This window comes from Glycine max, chromosome 3 (assembly GCF_000004515.6).
Source record: "Glycine max cultivar Williams 82 chromosome 3, Glycine_max_v4.0, whole genome shotgun sequence".
NCBI classification, from domain to species: domain Eukaryota; kingdom Viridiplantae; phylum Streptophyta; class Magnoliopsida; order Fabales; family Fabaceae; genus Glycine; species Glycine max.
The window spans coordinates 40716712-40722925 of record NC_016090.4 but is presented as its reverse complement, the minus strand read 5'-3'; the positions used below and the strand labels follow the sequence as shown (position 1 = coordinate 40722925).

Below are 6214 nucleotides of genomic sequence, written 5' to 3'. Positions count from 1 at the left end.
CTAACATAAGTTTCTTTTACCATACACATGTGTGTGCATGTATAAAGATGAATGGATAGTGATTTGAGATTATAAGCGAGATATCTTTTGTCTAATGATAGAGAAAGTGTGAAAATGCACTTTCAAAAAAAGAAAAAATGTTTAAAATATCTAATTGAGAGAGAAATTTTAATTTATAATATAAGAATAAATTCTTTTACAGGTTGATTTTTAAGTTGTATTTCTTATCTTGTTGGAAAAACCAAATCTTTTAGTCTATTTATTATCAAATGTTCATTACATGTTTATATGTCATAGAGAGTTAGAGATTTTAACACCAATTTACAAATACAACTTAAGGAAAAAGAAAACAATCATAAGCACAAAATAAGATGATTGTTTTATCAAATACCTATACACTTATTTTTATTTTTTGGTACAATTTCATAATCCAAAAAAAAATTCATAACTTATTGAATATTACAAAAAAAACTTCAAAATTACTTTTTACGTTCTCAACAAAATTTTACATATTTTAATAATAGATATATAAATGATAAGCTAGTGAAATTATCGTCATCAATTTAAAGAAATGAGTCAGTTGTGCAAAAAAAGTGTTATTAACGAGTCATTGATGTTGAATTTATAAGGTTTAACTCATTTAAATAATTGAACTAATCTCAAACTTAAATTTAATTATTTAATTAAACAAATGAATATGATTGAACATCTACATCTAGGATATGTTTGTTTGAGTTGAAAAAGAGCGGGAAAAAATACATAACAGTAAAATAAGACAAAAATTCACTTTTACATTTTATTTTAATTCAAAACTTAAATTTCAATTTATTTTATTTCCACCCTACGGAATGAACTCTTAACGAGTGAAATTAGAATAGTTCATTAACAATCATGCTCATTTACATGTCTAAACACAAATGTTTTCAACTAGGTAACAACTGAGTCTGTGACTATTGAGACACTGGCCTTGTCACACCACTGGGTAAAGTTGACGTATTCAACAAAATTTGAGGGGGTTGACAAAAAAAATATTGTGGGGAGTTGCTATTCTTTGTACGGCCTTTTTGTTCTTCCCAAAGCCAGCTAATTTTTCAATTTTTTTTACAAAAGTACCCTTAAGAAACTTATTTAGTGCAGGCGGTGTGAAAAGCAAAAAGTACTAGGCGATTATCTGCTACCATTCTTGTCTTTGTGCTGTGACATGTTTCGATTAAACGGCCTTTTCAAACCTGAATCCGGATGACCCCAAAATTACACTTCTAGCCCATGTTCGTTTGGCTTCGGCTGGGGGTTGGGTGTTAAAACCAGATTCTGATGCAAATAAAAACATTTTAAAAGCTTTTTTTTTCGAGGAATATTAAATGTTGAATGGGGATATGTAGTAAAAATATTATTTGAAGTTACGGTTGGACAAACTAACTAACAATTTAAGAGTATTTATATGCAAAATAGAAGAAAAAAAAAATCATTGTAAATTTGATCACTAGTAACGGATGAGCATTAATCATCTTATCTTTTTTTCTTGCTTTCTGGCAAAATTTTGCATAGCCATGTCATAAAGTAAAATGATACTACTACACCTGGTAACGTGAAATATCCGAGTGAAAACAAATGCAACCGCTAGAGCGGTAGCTGGGGCTAGGTTTAAGGACAAAAGCCTCTTCCTTGCAAAATTCGGTTGCTTGTGGACATGGTACATCTATTAATAGCTAATAATATCTTATTAATAAAGCAAATTGATGATGTTAATAAAATCTCATCTTCCCTCAACACAGCCTCAGTTCAGCTTCTGAAACACCTCTCTCCTCCCCTTCTCTTTCCCAAAAAACAAGGGATAACAAAAGCTTTTGTCCGTTACAAAGCATACCCTTCACTGCAGCTACTTCAAGTTGAGTTGAGATTGTGAAACCGGGCCCACCATTTCTTTACACTAGACAAATATCTAAGAGGATTGATGATGACAAGTGGAATATACAAGTGTCATTTTATGGTGCATTAGGGTTTTTCTTCTAAATAAAACATTTTATTTTTATATTTTATATTTGATTAGCATCTGTTGACTTTTTTAGAGATTATATTAAAAAATACTCCCCTTCATTAAGACTAATGTCATATAAAGATAAAAAATATTTTAACCATATATATTAAAATAAAATATATCAAAAATATGTTTTCATGTGATTCTTTTATTTCAAAAAGATGTTATTTAAACATAAATAAAAATAACACAAAAGTCAAATAAACACGAGAAGGGAATAATATTTTACCAAAAGAAAAGATAAATTTGAAGGAAAGCAAACTGACTCCTTTAAAACGAAATATATAGAGAAAAAATAAAGACATATTAAACATTAATTGAAATTAAAATAACTCAAACTTAAGCAATTTTAGAACAACGGTAGATGGTAGATACAATTTTACTTTCACGTTTTATACGTCTCATCACTTTAGATAAGTTAATTTGAAAGGGTAAATATCCCTTTGGAATATCTTTAGAATGTGTAAGTGATAATATATTACCTATTTACTTTATAATATATATTTATATTCATGTTCAATTCCTGTCCCAAAAGTAGGTTTAATTATTTTATTATCTAATTAATAGAGTTACCTAGTAATGCAAAATTAGATTTCAAAATTGCTACAAGATTAATTATAAATTTTCACTAAAAATAAAAAAAATGGTGGTGTGGTAGTAAACCCCAAGTCTACTAGAGTCACGCGTTACCTTATCCAACGTGCCATAGGTGAGAATATATCATCTACTGTCTAGACTAATATTTGGTCTATTTTAATAACTTAATTAAACGAATAATAAATAAGAGTTTATCACGTTAAAGCTCATAACCTCTTTTAATAAACTTCTTTGTGAATCATCTTCAAAAAAAAGTCACTTAAATAAAAATAACATCATTCGATGCTTGCTGATTCACCAAAAAAACAAAAATCGATACTTGCTGCACAGAAGCGAAGAGTGCTACTTGATGAAAAACACTTGAAAAGGTGTATGAAATTCATATATAAGAGGAATGTAAAGAGAATACGAACTTGGGAGCTTAGAAGAAATCAAATGTAAAGTAACCAGCCTTTTGTTTTTGTCATAAAAAAAAAATCTTTTTGTGCATTTCTACCAGAGCTTTAATGGTCCTTTTGCTAAAAATAAAGCCACTATGGACTTCAAAATGAGCGAGAGAAGTAAAGATACAAGTTAACAAATATGTACCTTTCAAAGAAAAAATAACTTACTAAAAGAAACTCATCACCCGATGCAATTTTATGCAATTCCCCTCCGTGTTAAGGGAGCTGACCCTGTTCCACTTTCGTTTTCATTTAGGATGTGTTTGCTTTGCTTGTTTATATATATACTTGCAATGGACTCTGCCCAATTTTCAAATCCTGTTCCATCGCCCCCATATGAGAAAGTACAACCAGGATTAGTGCGATTGCATAGATTAGATGACAAAGTAAATTACTAAATTATCAAATGGTATGCATCTACCAAATGCTAGTTTTTGGTTGCAGCAATCCAAGGATGTTAGCTGCACACTGCGGATTGAGCTGCCAATTGATGTAAAAATTATCCTTACTGCTTAGAAATGTTATTGAGCTGCCAATTGATATAAACTTTAGAGACTCTACCCATATACATTAAGCTCCCATATCCATAGAAAATTGAAAACATACTCGCACATGCTGTGAGCGAAGTCACTAATTTTTATTTTTACTCCACACATGGACGATTATAATAGCCACGTCCTAGAACAGTATACACATTTCTACTTGGTGATATTTCTAGCAATCAGCAGGAAGAAACTGACTATCATATATGACGATAACTCATTGTTCAGTGCTTATCAACCACCGTCTTACCATAATACAGGTCGACCAAGATTGCATGCCATTCAATGAAGTCCAAAACACGTACGGGATTAATAATACATGAACTACCATATGCCAATGCAACCAAATGTTGGTAATGGCATTAAATATGTTTCTGGGTATATAAAACATCCAAATAGTCATCCATCGTAGTGTGCAGCTGACATCCTTGGATGTATTGCTGCAGCCAATAACTAGCATTTGCTAGATGCATATTATTTGATAACTTACTTCGTCATATAATCTACGCGATTGCACTAATCCTGATTTTATATTTTCTCATATGAGGGCAATGGAACAGGATATGAAAAGAGGGCAGAGTGCATTGCAAATATATATATATATATATATATATATATATATATATATATATGAACAAGCAAAGCAAACACATCATAAATGAAAATGAAAGTGGAACGAGGTCAGCTCCCTTTACACAACAGCTCTACCAAGTCCAAAATGAAAATTTAACAGACTCGTCATTAAACAATAAATGCTTTCCTTACAACAGCAGCAATTACATGAGACCAACTTAAAGACCCAAAAAACAAGCATGCCAACTCAATTGAATCATGCATGCACAGAGAAATAGAAACAAAGTTATGACAAACAAATAAATACAACATATTGCTGACACTGGCAAAACAAACAGACTTGTACATTAAGAAATAACTCACTCATTATGTATGACATTCTTCACCATGCAAGTCACCTCTGGAAAGTGAAAACATGGAAATGCATGCTTTAAACAAGAAAATATAACCTTTTGTTTGTGTGTTTGTGTAATTCAGGAGGGAGCAAACCCTAGGAAGTGACGTGATAGGGAATGGCACACGACACCCCTAGGAGGGGGTTAGAAAACACATGCAGACCTATACAAGATTCTTCACATGATTTGACATCCAATTTGCAAGAAAATAAGATCTGTCCCACATTTAATACACAGATTTTGCAATTCAAGATAAATTAATCAACAAGCTTATCTACATAACATGAGGGACAAAAAATGAAACAAGAACAAACATATTTATGAAATGCAGGACAACAAAGGATGACCACAGCACATTTCTTTCCCAGAAAACACTGACCTGTTTGCATGATGCATATGACCAAGTGCATCCAGCATAAAAAGCTAAATTGCTAACACATGGGAAAAAGAATATTACTAGAGTCAGAGACGCAGATATGATAAACATCACTGTATGAAAAGTGCAATCTGATGCTCCGTGCAAGACATACCGCAGTTAATGAGCAGCAGCAAAACAAATTCCCAAATATCTTGGTCCATACTAGGGAAAACATGGAAAGGTAAATATGCATAGCAATACCGAGGATACATATGTGCCTTAAAATAAAGAGTTTAATTTTGATACTCTAACAGTAAATATTTTTACACTGACAATCAATTAAAAATGATCCTAGAGATGACTTTAGAGTGATTATTACAAAAATCAATGATCTTATCGTATATCGCAATCCATAATTGAATGATAATGTAAAATTTTTTCACTATTTTAATTAAATTCCTGAAATAAAATCTGAATATAGGCTGAACTGTGGAACACAGTAAAGAAGTGGAGGAAATCAGATAGTGCAGACAGGAAAGACCAAATGAATGTATACAGAAGGCACATATTAACAAAATTATCTGAATCCATCAGTTTTGTACAAGGTGTATGGCAATTATCAAGAGTGGGATATACAAAGAGCGAAGTTTCTTTAATTAATCACAACAGCAACTCACATGCTAACACAGTTCATTTGTCAAGGGCACATGCCAAGGCTGTTCCATAATGAGACAATTGGGGCCCACACATGAGACAACAAACTTCCTATGTTTATTGCTTGATAGGTACCATTCCACAAATACCAATAACGAATACAATTTATGTAACCTATCGTACAAACTCGACATTTTCAAAGACCTAATTACTTCTATTATCCCTTGAATGAAATATTTACAGGGTAGTTCAATTGATTTTTTCATTACATTCTCTGATGGCTGAAACCAAATTAGTCGAATAGAACAAAGTCAGAAACCATGGAAATGTATTCTCTCCTTATTACTAATTTACCATCGAACAAGAGTCACTATGCAGTAAAATCTGCATGCTAATACTCCTTGCAAGACCTAATGCAACTAAACTGGGCCAACCAATTTCAGGCAGAGTTATTGTGCCCACAGTGAATATGCTTTTTACCCACCAAATGGGTTCAGATCTAGTCCCAAGTAATTTACCTACAAAAACTTACAAGATTGTACAGGTACTATAATGCCCAACTTGTCTAAACTTCTGAGTGTGTGCACACGTGCAGGTGCACATGGGCATTTGTA

The 6214-nt window shown here is 32.0% G+C and overlaps 1 long non-coding RNA gene across 1 annotated transcript; it reads right to left on the bottom strand.

Annotated features, from left to right (window-relative positions):
• Window positions 1-3202: 3202 nt before the first annotated feature.
• LOC121174605 (uncharacterized) lies at window positions 3203-4167 on the bottom strand. Its single transcript, XR_005890789.1, has 2 exons — window positions 3500-4167; window positions 3203-3396 (listed from the first exon to the last, which is right to left on the bottom strand). It is a non-coding gene; the product is annotated as an uncharacterized lncRNA (long non-coding RNA).
• Between the last annotated feature and the right edge of the window lie 2047 nt (window positions 4168-6214).